The sequence below is a fragment of the Mustela lutreola genome, chromosome 2, assembly GCF_030435805.1.
Source record: "Mustela lutreola isolate mMusLut2 chromosome 2, mMusLut2.pri, whole genome shotgun sequence".
NCBI lineage: Eukaryota > Metazoa > Chordata > Mammalia > Carnivora > Mustelidae > Mustela > Mustela lutreola.
This window is the reverse complement of record NC_081291.1, coordinates 168,568,371-168,585,471: the sequence shown is the minus strand read 5'-3', so window position 1 is coordinate 168,585,471 and position 17,101 is coordinate 168,568,371.

Here is a 17,101-nt window from a genome sequence, read left to right as displayed (position 1 = left end):
GTCTTGAATAGATTCTTGAGAATGAGGCGTCTGAGCTAGACTTCTCTTTCCACATTGAGATTTATTTAACCTTCCCGCATAGTTGTTCTGTCATTCCCCGGATGGGAAATGGAGCCCAAGGCTAGGATCAGAATTTGATGAGAAATGATTGTGCACGCGCGCGCGCACACACACACACACACACACACACACAAAGAATTTGAAGAGGCTGGGTCTGGAGGTTGGGGGGTATAGTGGAGGAAAATGGGTAGTTTTCCTTTACTTGCATTAGTTTGTTACACAGCACCAGAGGTGTTTGTGTTCTAACCCATAACTTACTTTCCTGTGTTTCTTGGGTTGAGACTGTTCTCTCCCATCAAAGAAGTAAGGAAGAAAAGATCAGTGAGAGAGAAAAAGGAAGGACTAAAGGTGGTCAGAACAAAATTTGGACTTTGCTGTGATGTGGAGGCTTGTGTTTGTGAGAAACTTTCTCACCTGTCAGCTGATAGTCAACTCTTTTATGTGCTGGCCCAGCTCAAAGAACAGACATTCTGTACTGTTCTATAAGATAGAGCTGGGCAGGTAAAGGTTCAGGGGAATGAGGGGGTGGGGGTGAATGTAAGGAAGAACTATGAGCACAGCTGTCCAAATGCTGTTGCTCACAAAGCACTGAGTTCCAAGTCACAGAAACCCCAGATGAAATAGCACCTGTCAAAGATGTTTTCTGGGATGGTCCTGGTAGTGATGAGAAATTAGAGTTAACCTAGTTAACCTCTAAAAAGTGTTCAGATTCATTCAATCTAGGGCTATATGACTTGCAAACTAAATTAGTTCAATAGCACTCGGCAGCGATTTTGTGACAGTTTTGAAATCAGAAATAAGTGTCTATTGAATAAAGAACTTGAACTAGATGTGTTTGTGATTTCCAGGCATCATATAAGCAATGAGGTCTCAGAAAAGAAAAAAAAATGTCAGTTTTGGGATAATCATTTTACTTCTAAAGAAAGTAGTTTATCAGCTACTACATTTATAGGAATCAGGAGAGGAAGAGAGAATTTGAATGACAACCCAAAGGAACATGATGCTCTACTTTAATTTGAAAACTGGAAGTAAACATAAACATTTCAAGTAATTTCCCTGATTGCATTTTTGTTTTAACAGTGGCTGACATGGTGGTATTTTGATAGGAAAATTCTCTTTACTAAGCAACTTGAGCTATCTTTCCAATTTCTCCTTCCATAGAACTTCAGACATATGATATTTATTTTCATTTTATGAACAAGAAAAGCTTGACAAGCCTCTTCTGGATTTATTTTACTACCCCAATTTCCAGCTGCTATCTCAAAGCAATTTACTATTGGGAGGGCACTGGGGCCACTCGTCTGTAATTAGTAAAGGCTGTAATATCTAATTTCTACCAGAGGGAAGGGTGTGATTATCATAGAATCAGGTCTTCTAATAATATGAGAGAAGCCCTCCTACAGTAAGTAGCCAGCCCCAAAGCACTAGAGGCTTCTGGTTGGCCTGGATAGCAGGCATTCATGGGGAATCTGTTAGATATGCTAAAACAGAGACCTGAGAGTTATTGCACACAACCCCCAAAAGTCATTCCTCTTCACCATTTCAACTCCACCTAGGCACCCTCCAATCATAAAGGTAAATCTTGCTCCTCTTCCAGTATACTTTTGGAATTCTTTATCTTAGCCACCTCCCTCAATCCTGCCTCAAGATTCATTTTAACATCATTTTATGATACAAACTATTGGGGAAATAACAGGAAGGGGAAATTTAAAAATGAGAACATCATCTGCTCATCTTTTGGTCGATCCTGCTTTTAAAGAGTCAGTTTGGGATAAGAGACTCTTCAGTTCTTCCTAACTAGACATTTCAGCTTTCCAACACTCATGTACTGGTCACAAAAAATGGCTCAAATCTTTCAAACTATTCTCTCCCCCTTTTCATTTAAATAACTTTGTGTGGGGCCCCTGGGTAAGCGCAGTCAGTTGAGCATTCAACTGATTTCGGGTCAGGTCATGATCTCAGGGTCATGAGATCAAGCCCTGCATCAGGCTCTGCATTCAGCGTGGAGTTTGCTTAAGACTACCTCTGTTCCTCCTCTTGCTTTATTCTTTTTTCCTCTCATAAATAAATAAAATAAAATTGCATGAGCCAACATTTTATTACTCTTCACAAACACGTTTAAACTCAAGACAAAATTTATGAACACTAAAAAGAAAACAGATGTGTGTACCTACCAACTAAGCACAATGGTATGCCATTTTCTAAGAATTACAATTAAGAAATGACATTAGTATATTATGATAGATACAGAAACCAAACACTATTGAGGTAATAATATTCAAAGATGTTACTGACCCTCAATGGACAATAGTGAAATATCTCTGAAAGGAGTCATACCCACTTGCTCATTTTCTTGCTTTTGTGCAATTCTGAACCTGGTTGGTGTGTTTTCATCTCATTTCCAGTCTCCTTCGCACTAGAGAATGGTAGGGTTTTCATTACCCTGGTTCTCAGTTACCCACATAGGTAACAGTCTTTCTACTCCATGCAGCACTATGGTAAACATCTCTGGAGACCATGGAAAATATGAGGCCTAGAGTTTGCCCAGAAAATAATGATGGTTATTAAATGAGTTGGAAAATATAATAGTCATCTTGGGTTGGCTCACACATTAGTCATTTCCCCAACTTTCCTCTTTCCACTTTCAAAGGTGAAAACTTGTTTCCCAGACACTCCTGTAGCAAGGGGTGGCCATTTGACCAAGTCTTTATAAATAAAATTGAAGCAGAAATCTGCTTAGTGGTTCCAGAAAGGCGTTTGTTCTCTTTATAAAAGAGAGAGGCAGGGCTGGTTCCATCTCCCATCTTTCTTGTCTCTGTCTTAAATATGGGCACAATGCCTGAATTTAGGGGTCTTATTTGCATCCATGAGGGAAAAGTCAAGAGAATCACAAGAAACTCTCCCAAAGCCAACAGTCACCCATCTCGAATTTTCATATGAAATAAAACTTAACATTAATCTTTATGAGATTAAGTACTTAAAATGTGGTTCTTTTTTGCTTATGCCAAAACTATTCTTAACCAATAATGACAAAAAATAATCCCAGAAATCCCAGAAATGACTTTAAAAAAAATTTACTTATTTGACAGAGAGAGAAAGAGAGCATGCATGCACAGAAGGGGAAGCAGGCTCTAGCTGAGCAGGGACCGCCAATGTGGAACTCGATTCCAGGACCCTGAGATCATGACCTAAGCCAAAAGCAGACACTTAACCAATTGAGCCACCCAGGTGTCCTGAAACATACTTTCTTCCCATCACTGGGCATCAGTAGAGAATATTTTTTATGGACTATGATTTAGAAGACTTTTCTTGCCAGAGATGGTAAATGTGAGTCCATAGGAAGGAAGACAGAAGCAGCCATCAGAACACAGTCATCAGAACCCCTTGTTCTTGGGGAAAGGACAAGACATATGTATGTGTACAGAATATAATTACTAGAATCATCAGACTCCAGTGCTGGAAGGGACAAGGTTGGCCTTATAAGAAAGGAGAGAACTAAAAGAGAGTTGGGAGAGTCAGGGTGAAGTTTATGTTTAGTGTGATATGTAATCTGGAGCCATTATGGGTTCATCCAGTGAGTCAGACATCTGTTTGGTGAGAGCCAGCTTTAATGTAGATTCCAAGAATATAAAAATATCTTGCTGCTGCCTTCTAGGGGTACAGTTTAATAGAGGTAGACAGTATCAAGTTTCAAGGTAGGAAACAGAAACCCTTCCAGGTGTATCAGACACAAAGGAATATAATATGGGAAAATGAGTCTTTGTAAAACCTCTGGAAGGGACAGAAGGGCTGAAATCAGGGGCCTACCACTGCTCATTGAATTCAGGCTCCCACCAGGCAGGTACAGATCAGAGGACAGCAGTCCACTGATGGCACAGCTACAACAGCCTCCAATTACCCACAAGGGTGGTTTCCGTGTATGGAAACACTGAGGTTGGCTGCTGCCTGAATACACTCACATCCCATGTCCTGCATGGTAGCAGCAAAATGGAACAAAGCAATGTCTTCCATGTCCAGAGCCTGGGATGCTAAGGTGTCTCAGTACAGTCTCCAGTTTTCCAACCTCTCTAAGTAGAGAGCTGGGAGAAAAGGTATGTGGGGACTGAAAGAGACAATATACAGTGTCTACCACATTAATGGACTTTAAAGCGCTAACTGGTACATGAAGGTGTTACAGGTCCTCTGAGAGAAGTCAGGCTCCAAGGAGGGAGGTGGGTTAGGAAAGATCTCAAAGAAGTGATGATAGGGGCACCTGGGTTAAGCCTCTGCCTTTGGCTCAGGTCATGGTCTCAGGGTCCTGGGATTGAGCCCCACATCGGGCTCTCTGCTCAGCGGGGAGCCTGCTTCCCCCGTCTCTCTCTCTGCCTGCTTCTCTGCCTACTTGTGATCTCTGTCTGTCAAATAAATAAAATCTTAAAAAAAAAAAAAAAGAATTGATGATAGTTGAAAATGAGCTTACATTTGCCAGGTGGGCAGAATCAGGGTTGACATGCTAGGTGGAGCACTTAGTTGAAAAAAAGGCAAAGTGGACATTAGCAGGCAGCTCATCGTGTGCAGTGTGGGAAGCAAAGTAGGGCAGAGGGTGGGGGTGCAAGTTTAGAGAGGACTGGGGAGGAAATGGGAGGCAGATTGTGGCACACCCTCAATGCTGTGCTGAAGAATTTGGAATGTATCCCATAGGAAGTGGGAATCCAGAGTCAGGTCTGAGGCAGTAGAATCAATAAACTCATGCTTCCTAAGGATCACTCTGGAAACATGTGAATACCAGAGAGGGAGAATTCAAAACCAGACATAGAAAGTCCAGTTAGAACACTGTTGTAATAAAAAGTGAGGAATAGACTCTTAAGATGGGCAAGTCTTGATATCAAGGGGAAAAGAGATCAACTGATGCCCTGCTAGCTTATTTAGCTGCTTATCCTGTTTAGGATTCTTTCTCTCACACTCCTTCTGACCCTCTCCAGTCACTGCCCCTCCTCCTGCTCTCTCTCTAAAACAAACAAACAGAAGAATGTAATAGTAAATGCGGGGGGGGGGGCGGACAAGTGTGGGTGGCTTACTTTAGTTCTTCAAAGGTGTGAACGAAGCAGAAAAGAAAGGGCCAAAGTTGCTCCATGCTTTTAAGCCTTAATCCTAAGGAGATGGTATTGTCATTAACAGCAATAGGCAAGTGTCATAATCATCAAGATAGTATGGTACTGGCACAAAAACAGACACATAGACCAATGGAACAGAATAGAGAGCCCAGAAATGGACCTCAACTCTATGGTCAACTAATCTTAAACAAAGCAGAAAAGAATGTCCAGTGGAAAAAAGACAGTCTCTTCAACAAATGATGTTGGGAAAATTGGACAGCCACATGCAGAAGAATGAAACTGGACCACTGCCTTACACTACACACAAAAATAGATGAAAAACCTCAATGTGAGAAAGGAATCCATCAAAATTCTTGAGGAGAACACAGGCAGCAACCTCTTCGACCTCAGCCACAGCAACTTCTTCCTAGGAACATTGCAAAAGGCAAGGGAAACAAGAGCAAAAATGAACTATTGGGACTTCATCAAGATCAAAAGCTTTTGCACAGCAAAGGAAACAGTTAACAAAACCAAAAGACAACTGACAGAATGGGAGAAGATATTTGCAAACGACATATCAGATAAAGGGCTAGTATCCAAGATCTATAAGGAACTTATCAAACTCAACACCCAAAGAAAAAATAATCCAATCAAGAAATGGGCAGAAGAAAAAAAGAGACATTTCTCCAAATAAGATATCCAAATGGCCAACAGACATAGGAAAAAGTGCTCCACATCACTTGGTATCAGGGAAATACAAACCAAAACCATAGTGAGATACCACCTCCCACCAGTCAGAATGGCTAAAGTTAACGAGTCAGAAAATGACATGTTGGCATGACATGTTGGCATGTTGGCAAGGTTGCGGTGAAAGGGGAACCCTCCTACACTGTTGGTGGGAATGCAAGCTGGTGCAGCCACTCTGGAAAACAGTATGGAGGTTCCTCAAAAAGTTGAAAATAGAACTACCCTATGACCCAGCAATTGCACTACTGGGTATTCACCCTAAAGATACAAATGTAGTGATCTGAAGGGCCACATGCACCCGAATGTTTATAGCAGGAATGTCCACAATAGCCAAACTATGGAAAGAGTTTAGATGTCCATCAACAGATGAATGGATAAAGAAGATATGAGATATATAGACAGATAGATAGATAGTAATATATAGATACATAGCTAGCTAGCTATATCTATCTATCTATCTATATCTATCTATATATATATAGATATATTGCAGCCATCAAAAAAACCCCCAAATCTTGCCATTTGCAATGACACGGATGGAACTAAAGGGTATTATGCCGAGTGAAATAAGTCAATCAGAGAAAGACAATTATATATCTCACTGATATGAGGAATTTGAAACAAGACAGAGGCTCATAGGGGAAGTGAGGGAAAAATGAACGAGATGAAACAAGAGAGGGAGACAAACCATAAGAGACTCTTAGTCTCAGAAACAAACTGTGGGTTGCTGGAGGGGAGGAGTGTGGGAGGGATAGAGTGACTGGGCGATGGACACTGGGGAGGGTATGTGCTATGGTGAGTGCTGTGAATGCATAAGCCTGATGATTCACAGACCTGTACCCCTGAAACAAGTAATACATTACATGTTAATATAAAAAATAAGTTAAGAAATAGTAATGGGTAAATCACAAAAAATTACAAGTTTGGAAGATAGAAGACAGTGAGTTCACTATTGTCACATTGAGATTTAGCACTAAACAGCACATCTTAATAGAGAATTGTCAATGTACTTTATTTTTTTTAAAGATTTTATTTATTTATTTGAGCAAGAAAGAGTGACTGAGAGAGAGCACAAGCAGGGGAAGGGCAGAGGGAGAGGGAGAAGCAGGCTCCCTGCTGAACAGGAAGCTCAATGCTGGGCTAGATCCCAGAACCCTGGGATCATGACCTGAAGCGAAGGCAGATGCTTAATCTACATAGCCATCCATGCACCCCGTCAATGTGCTTTAAATACATATGTGGTTTCCCTAAATTAAAACACACACACACACACACGTGGTTTTCCTGTCTTCCATAGAGTTAGCTAACAATAGATTGTCATTTTTCAAGAAAATATAATTTTGTGTTACAGGAAATGTTACTCAAATTATTTAGCTTTGTGTGCCCCCAAAATCAGAGGCTGAGGAACTAATGAGAATGGGAGAAGACAGAGACACCAAGAAAGAAAGACATGCACAGGTAAATGTCTGGGGAAATGCACATTTTGTGGATATAAGTTAATATTTGTTAAGATGGACCAAAAAAATCTGCAAAGAAAATTTTCTGTACAGAAATTCCACTTAGATACTAATGTCTAATTTCTGAATTGAGGCTATATATCCTTTCAGTAGGCTGCCAAGAATTATCATATCCCAGCCTCACCTTAAAACCTCAAGACAGTGTTTTCCATATGTGTTATTTTCTGGGATTTGTTCATACCAAATGAAAGGGGGCTGGCTCAGTCAGTGGAGCATGTGACTCCTGATCTCGGGGCTGTGGGTTCAATCCCCACATAGGGTGTAAAGATTATTTAAAAATAAAATCTAGAGGGCACCTGGGTGGCTGAGTTGGTCAAGGGACTGCGTTCAGCTCAAGTCATGATCCTGGAGTCCCGGGATGGAGTCCTGCATTGGGCTCCCTGCTCAGCAGGGAGTCTGCTTCTCCCTCTGACCCTCCCTCTTCTTATGCTCTCACTCTCTCTCATTCTCTCTCTCAAATGAATAAATAACATCTTTAAAAAGGAATTTAAAAATCTAGAAAGAAAAAAGAGAGAGAAAGAAAAGAAAGAAAGAAGGAAAGAACGAAAAAGAAAATAAAAGGAAAATAATGCATAATGCATCTAGATTCCTCTCATGCTGGTTCCACTTTCTTTCAACAAAACCCCTCTTAAAACCATTGCAAATAGGGGTGCCCAGGTGGCTCAGTAGGTTACGCATCTGCCTTTGGCTCAGGTCATGATCCCATGAGCCCTAGGTCTGGCTCCCTGTTCTGCAGGGAGACTGCTTCTCCTCCCTTTGCCTGCCTCTCTGCCTAGTTGTGCTTTCTCTCTCTCTGTGTCAAATAAATGAATAAAATCTCAAACAAACCAAAAAAAATGCAAATAGTCAAATTAGTGCATTATTAGAATGCAAAGTAATCAAATAAGACACTTTGATCTTTGGGGCACTCTGTAATAAAAGTCTTTTTAAAAGTTCAAAGGTGGAAAAAACCTCACACATGTAAGGAAGACTCGTACCTTGACCTCTGCTCATAGTACTTACAGACGTGCAATGAATAACTGGTAATTCAAAGAAAGAGGTAAGCACATTTTTCCTGCTATGGGGGGAAAAAAACTCTTAAAATTACTTAGCTAACTCAAATTGCAGACCTTTGAAATGAAACAGATTTCCTAGATGTTCTCTGACAATTTTCAGTCTAGGGATCTTTCTTGCCCATAATTGCACTGTCTTTCCCTCATACTAGAACACAACATCCAGAAGATGCCTGACATGTTTCAGGCACTCAAACTTTTGTTTCTGATGTAAAATTTGATGACTACCGACATACATTTTTTACTATTAACATATATGAATATATATTTTACTATTAACATATTAACATATCCCTCCTATATCAAATTGCCAGAATTCTTTTATTTGAGGTAAGCTCAAAGAATTTTGTAATTAAAAAAAAAAAGAAAAAGAGCAGGCACAGCTTTTGTCTATAACCAAACAACACAACAGTTTTAAAATAGTTTTTGGTTTTATTATTTTATTGTTTTTTTCTTTTAATAAAGATGTTGTCTGTTTATTTGAGAGAGAGATAGCAATAGAGAGACCATGAGCAGCAGGGAGAGGGAGAAGCAGGCTCCCAGATGAGCAGGGAGTCAACATGGAGCTGGATCCCAAGACCCTGAGATCATGACCTGAGCAGAAGGTAGATACTTAACCGACTGAGCCATCCAGTCACCCCGATTTTATTGTTGAATGTGAATTATCTGTGTTGCACCAAAACTATAACTTAATGATAAAGGAATGAAAAAATCCAATATGTGACAGAAATGAACCTGTGATATGATGTCAGGGATCTTCTGCCATCAACCCAACACTGTGCCTCCTTTTTATTTTTAGCCTGAAATTTCTTCTACAAGGCATAAAGACTTTCATTTCAGATCCTACTGGAAGAAATAATAGGGTGTGATGGAGAATTACTGTTAGCTGAAGGGAGAAATAGCTACTTGCAAGGTTCCAAGTTGAAACACTGATGTTGTCTTGCTCTTCTGGCTCACAGGCATTTGCTGGATGTTCCCGCCTTGGATGAGGACTGGATTAGTGTCCAGAGTGGGCACCCTGCTCTCAGACCTTATCGTCCTGGTGCGGTTAATGAAGGAGCATCTTCCTGGGTCTGATCTGTGATAGCATATGATGCTATTGGAGGACATCTAAACAACAACAAAAATTCCAAAAGGCTTTGGTGTGTAGAGTGCATATCAGGATTGAGAATCCACATCTCTCAGGCCTCCAAATTCCATACCTTTTCACCCAAAATCATTCAGTTTTGGTGCAGCACAGGGAGGTTGGAGGTGTAAAGTGAATGGTTCATTTAAATTCTGAATCTTTTCCACAGTAGCTTCTTGACTTTGCATCAATCTCTGTAACATGCCTCTCTCAGTCTCTTTTTCTTTCTTTTTTTTGGGGGGGGCTATCTCTTTCCCCTTAATTCTCCCTCTTGTCCCTCCCCAGTCCTAGAAGAAACACTCTCTACCCTGTGATCACTAACCACGGAATTGGTAAATCGGGTTGTTGTCTTATACAGAACATCATTTCCTGCCAAAACTAATCACTTCCTTATTTAAGAAACACCTATCACTAGGTTGCCTCTCACCAATGAAGTGATATTTGGAGTAGATATCACCACTGCAGAGTGGTATCTCCCTTCCTCTTGTAGCTAATTCTTAGAGATAAAAATCCCCATAAATACCAGAGAGGATGAATGATTATTTTATCAACTTCCCACCAACAGGACTTTTCCCTAGAAAGAGGCAGCCATCATATGCTAGAGTTCAAATGAACACATTCATTAGACTTGACTCGATTTATTAAATTTTGCTCCCTTATTTTACCAACTTAGGAGTTCAAAACTTTTTTCAAGACTGCTGAGTGCCTGAGGGAATACTAGATACTTGGTCATATACTTACCCCTTCGTTGGCTTCTCACCTTCTCTTGGTACACAGACGCACCCCCAATTTCTATCATGGTCTCATCTTTGTACATGTATCTCAATCAGAACATGAAATACCTTTGTTTAGGGGCTCCTGGGTACCTCAGTGGGTTAAGCCTCTGCCTTCAGCTCAGGTCATGATCTCAGGGTCCTGGGATCAAGCCCCACATCGGGCTCTCTGCTCAGCGGGGAGCCTGTCACCCTTCCTCTCTCTCTGCCTGCCTCTCTGCCTACTTGTGATTTTTCTCTCTGTCAAATACATAAATAAAACCTTAAATATATATATATATATATATATATATATATATATATATATATCTTTGTTTAATTATCTTGGACTGAGTCCTAATGCTGCTTATTCTTTCTGAGTTTGTAGTCTCTTTTCCTTTTTCTCATCCTTCTTTTTAGAACTACCCTTCTATTATTGTCTCCACCTAAAGTTCTCTTCTTTATAGCATTAAATTCTCATCTAGAATAACCCAAAGAGTGTTAATCCTGAGCAGAAAGTTTGATGGTGACTGTAGAGAATATAGCATATCTTGAACATAAAGAGGATCAAAAAAGGTTGAGATTCTGTAAGCATTATACCTTTATTAAAGTTAAATGCCTGGGGTGCCTGGGTATCTCAGTCAGTTAAGAATCTGACCTTTGGAGGCACCTGGGTGGCTCAGTGGGTTAAGCCTCTGCCTTTGACTCGGGTTGTGATCCCGGGGTGCTGGGATCGAGCCCCACATCAGGCTTTCTGCTCAGCAGGGAGCCTGCTTCTCCCTCTCTGTCTGCCTGCCTCTCTGCCTACTTGTGATCTCTTTCTCACCCTCTCTCTCTCTGTCAAGTAAATAAATAAATAAAATCTTAAAAAAAAAAAAAGAATCTGACCTTTGGTTTCAGCTCAGGTTGTGGTCTCCAGATCATAGGACTGAGCACCACATGAAGATTCTCTCTTCCCCCCACAGCCTCAGCCCCTAGTTGCTCAGTGGGGAGTCTGCCTCTCCTCTCCCTCGGCCCCTCCCCCTGCTCGTGCTCTCTCTCTGTCTCTCTTTCTCTCTCCCTCTCTCAAGTAAATAAATAATTTTTTCTTTTTCTTTTTTTTAAATTAACATATAATGTATTATTTGTTTCAGGGGTACGGGTCTGTGATCATCAGTCTTACACAATTAAATAAACAAATCTTAAAAAAAAAAGTTAAATGTCATAGAACCCCTTTGTATGGAGATAATCACAATTACAAGAGCCTTGAAACATGCACTAGGCTTGATGTTTAAGTTCCAAAGGATCATATTCTCAGGTTTCCTTGGAAAAAAAAAAAAGGGATAACAAGAAAAAGGGCTATAATAATGCATTTAATGTCTACTATATAACTAGGAATAAACCAAATCATCTAGTTTTAGGGTTCATGAGCAATTTGTGAATTCCATCTTAATAGCCTCCTAAAAATGAAACCAATGCTGCTGTGGTACAGAAGTCCTTCTGCCAAGTTCTCTAACTCACTCTCGCCCGCATGTACTTGCCCTGTTACATCTTCCTTCCATGAGAAAAGGAATGACGCCATCAACTTGTTTGTCAGCCTCAGGAGGAAGGAGAACTAAATTTTATATTAGCCCCAACATGTGATTCAGAGATACAAATCACTGAACAATACCTGAAGACCTAGAATGGAAACAGAATCAATGGACATGGAGAAGGGGAGTGTAGAAATTTCCTCCATTTAAGAAAGAAAGTTGGGGCGCCTGAGTGGCTCAGTGGGTTAAGCCTCTGCCTTCGTCTTGGGTCGTGATCCCAGAGTCCTGGGATCGAGGCCCGCATCAGGTTCCCTGCTGAGCAGCAGGGAACCTGCTTCCTCCTCTCTCTCTGCTTGCCTCTCTGCTTGCCTCTAGGCCTGCCTCTCCGCCTCCTTGTGATCTCTCTCTCTGTGTATCAAATAAATAAAATCTTTTAAAAAAAGAAAAAAGAAAGAAAGAAAGGCAATTTCATCCGGAAAGACATCACCAGCTGACAAATCCTCATGGGGGCCCTTCTTCCCTCAGATATCCTCTATCATCCTTCTAAACACTCCTATTCCTTAAGCAGAAACAAGGCTTGGCAGAAGCAGAACTATCCACACTGGAAGGATTTTAATCTTTGCTACTTGTTGTGGGTTGAATTGGATCCCTCCAAAATTCATATGTTGAGTCCTTAACCCCTCTACCTCAGAATGTGACTGAACTTGGAGACAGGGCCTTTAAAGGAGTAATCACATTCAAATGAGGCCCTTCAGGTATGCTCAATCCAAGTTTACTGGTATATTTATAAGAAGAGGAATTAGGAAATACAGCGAGACACTAGGGATGTCTGCGTGCATAGGGGATGTTCTTGTGAACAGGCAGCAGGAGGGCAGCCAGCTAAGAGCCAAAAAGACAGACCTCAGGAAATCAAAACTGCCAACTCCTTGATCTTGGATTCTAGTCTCCAAGATAGTGAGAAATAAATGTCTACCGTTGAAGCCACCCCGTCTGTGATATTTGTTATGGCAGCCCTAGCTAACCAACACATTGCCCAGAAACAATCAACAGGAAGCAATTGCTGCCATTTTGATCCAACCCCTGTGCTTTCCGTCCATCTTTCTAGCCTCTGCTACTTCCAACCCGGAACTCAAAATTCTCAGTTTACTCTCCCCAGTTCCCCCACCTTCCCACAGTAATCCATCTGTATATGTCCTCCTCCATATTCCTCTCCTCTATTTTAAATACCCTCTTTTTTTTACCAGGGGATCAGGAATTTCAAGTGATACTTTAAATCTTAAAGCTAAACCAACTGTTGTTTTTATAGGTACCAGACTGAAACACCTGCACTTACATTTTGATCCTGAGAAAGTCACACTGGCAAGGGCTCCCCTACAGGTCTTAGCAGAAAAACCATCATGAAATGATAGAATGGCCTTTACTTCAAATCTAACCTAGATCATCAAGTTTATCTTCTGATATTACCAGAACCATGGGAAAAGATTGCTTCCCTATGGAACTAATACCAATGCCCACAGAGCTACCTGTAGAGAAAATATGGCCCCATTCACTCCTGTGGTGAGTCTTTAGAAATGCTTTCTTTGCTTTTAGTTGAGTGAAGCATGGAAGACTCAGCAAATGACAAACTGAGTTTTGATAGTGAGCCAATTGGACAGGATTCCCTTGATGATTCTGTACTTCGTAAACTAGCTAGTGAATTGCAGATGCTCAATAAATGTCACGTATTGTCAACTATCAATTATTCAGTGCGTAATGAGGAAAATGCCTTGGCACATATTACCTCAAAGCTTAATCAGTCTGTGATTCCAACATCATATCATAAAACAGACTGACACCTTTACCTAAACTGCTAGATTGTATACATTTGTATCAATGGCATATCTTTAAATTATTTTGATTTGGGGTGCCTGGGTGGCTCAGTCAGTAAGGTGTCTGCCTTTGGCTCAGGTCTTGATCCTGAGGTCTTGGGATTGAGTCAGCACCAAGCCCGCACCCCGCCCCCCCCCAGCCCCTGCCTCCCTGTCAGGCTCTCTGCTCAGTGGGGAGTCTGCTACTCCCTCTCCCTCTGCTCCATCCCCCCACCGATTCTCTCTCAGATAAAATCTTTTGAAAAGAATTACTCTGATTTGTTTATACCGATAATCAATAGAAATCACTGAAATTATTAAACATCAATAATATGGAGAACTTTTAGAGAAGGCCAGTATGGTATTCATAATTGTTATTGTGATAGCCTCAAATGATTTCTGACTCATGCATTCCCTCCATTCAAGCCTCTTGATCTTTAGCCATAAAACAGATGGATTTTTGAAAAGGGCCCAGAACATAGGAACTACCCAGGAAAAAACTACCCAGTTGAATGAGTGAATAACACCTGAAGGAGAAGTCTATAAACTTCTCATGGTCTGTCTTTAGATACCGCCATATGGTGGAGACACAAATCAGCAGATAAATGGGAAAGAGGGAGCAGAAGGGAACCCCAGGCAATATGAGCCTAGATCTCAAGATGACATGAATTCCCCATGTAATGGGGAACATCGCCTACTCCAAACCAAATAGGATCAGCTTAAAAGACCCTGAACTACCTACATCTAGTAAAAGAGAAGCCTATTAGGTAAATCCTTAATCTACATTTCCAAACCACATTAAAGCTAAGGCATCTCAAGCTACAGCTAGTTTTTAAATCTGCAACAGTCACACTAAAAATGAATACAAATACAAAATTCATTTCTCTAACATTCTACCTAATTTCTTCACAAAGTTAAGCTAGCTTCTACTGTTAGTCTATAATGGTCACATGCCCCCATCTTAGAACCAGAAGCCCCAAAGGCTCAAGAGGGAGAACAATGTACTTCTAAGCAGGGGATAGGCTGAAGGGAGACTACACTGCTTGCTTCTTCTCAGCAAGCTTTATTTTATTTTGAGAAAAAACAACAACAACAACAAACCAAAGAAAAAGCTCTAGCTTCCAAGACAAAACAATATTCTACAAAATACTTGGAAAGTAGTTTGGGGCTAGGGGTGCCTGGGTGGCTCGGTTCATTGAGCATCTGACTCTTAAATTGGGCTCAAGCAGTGATCTCAAGGTCATGGCTCTTCATTCAGCGGGGAGTCTGCTCTTCTCTGTCTCTGTCTCTCTCTCTCCCTCCCTCCCCCTGTTGCACTCTCTCTCTCTCAAAAGAAGTAAGTAAATCTTTAAAAAATAATACAAATAAAATAAAATAAAAGTAATTTCCAGGGCACCTGGATGTCTCCATCAGAACAGGTAGCTCTTGATCTCAGGCTTGTGAGTTCAAGCCCCACTTAAAAATAAAAAATCTTTATACATACATACATATATACATACATACATAAAAGTAGTTTCTGCATTTCAGCAACTGAGTCATAATGTATCATCTTGGCACATTAAGAAGGCTATTAGAGAGCTACTTTCTGCAAGTAGCACAAGACCTCGTGGAAACCCTTACTCCCTGCTAGAATGTAATTGCTATGCTATCCTCTGCCTCAACAGCCACTAACCCTAGCTGTGATGAGATATTGCATCAGTCCTAGGAGGGAAAGTGTACCCCTAAGTTGAGGTTTCTCCTGATAATGATGGCATGTTCTACTCTTGGACTATCAATGACAACAAACCCATTTGCTATCAAATCAGTTTAAAACTTACTCCTTTACCATGTGCTCTGGTCTAATTTTGTTCCCACCTAGAAATCTTCAAAAATCTCAAGTAACTTCATAAAGATAAGTGCTATCACCAGCTTATTTTGTTGGTTTATTTTTTAAAGATTATTTATTTGTTTGTTTGTGAGAGAGAGAGGGACAGAGAGTGAGCACACAAGCAGGGGGAGCAGTTGGCAGATGGAGAAGCAGACTTCCTGCTGAGCAAGGAGCCTGATGTGGGACTTGATCCCAGCACCCTGGGATCATGACCTGAGCTGAAGACAGACGCTTAACCGACTGAGCCTTCCAGGCATCCGAACCAGCTTATTTTCAATAGGTTGAATGCAGTTGAAAGTTTCGTACAATGCTTTTAAGGGTTAATATCCTCTCCTCCAACATGCTGGCTGACTCTTCACCTTTTATTGATGCTGATGATGTCATTAAATGACTCCAGCCTCCAGCATGCCCTTCATCACTTCTTATCAGAATTTTATAAATGAACACTGGATTTGCCAGAGCTTTGCAGTTTACTGGGTCTGACTGCATTGCTGGCATGACAAAGCAGAAACTAAGTTCAGCTTGCTCCTTGGTAAAATAAAGTTTTATTGTTTCTTCTTTAAATTTTTTTTATAATATTGGATCTGATCTCATATTTTTTACATTTATTTTTCATTGATATGAAAGAGAACATGGGGGCTCATCAAGGTCCATCATATCATATTAAAAGAATAATTTCTAAGTATAAATTATCAACGTTGTAAACAGACTCTATTGATGACCTTCATTAATTTATGCCACTTGATCTTTGTATTTTTCAAAGATAGATACTCCAGTTTAGTTTCAAAGAACATTTCTTTGTCTTTATAATTATAATGTCTTATGTCTCTATAACTAAAGACTATCAATTTTCATGCACCCAACTTTTTTCTCTTATAGATCATAAGAAGAGACAAGCTCGGGGAAACACTATTTAAAACCCAAGCTTCAACATAAAAGCAAACTGCTGCATTATACTTGCATTTTACAGCTAGTAGGATAAGACTGAAATACTGATCAACCAGTGCAGGAAATTACTGATTCTTAATTTAATGTAGTTGAGTTTAATTTGAATCAGTTGACTTAATTCAACTTCAATTCAAAGTTCAATCACGTTTACTGAGGGCTATTATACAATAAGCACTCTGCTAGGCATTGAAGGCATATGAATAGGAGTAAGACACAGAACCAACCAGCCTTCAGAAAGAATCCATTGGGAAAAGTGAGATGCACATTTGAAACCATGCAAAATACAGGCAGACACGGCCTAAGGACCAAAGGGATACAGATGTGAGAAAGAGCAGCCAGATTTGATTTGGGGGATCAGAGAAGGATTTGTGCACCTGGAAGGACATTTTCTGGCCCATATAGGATCTTATCTTATACACATACCACCCCTGCAAAATTGAGTTGTCCAAGCCACCATCACCTATTGACCAAACTGGGGTCACGGTCACCTAATTTGTTTCATTTCACTGCCTTGTGCCTCTGAGCTCAGCAGTCGTTCCATTTCCATTGCGAAGTTTCACCTTGTAATTTCTGAGCGCTCCATGGAAAAGTTATAAAATCTC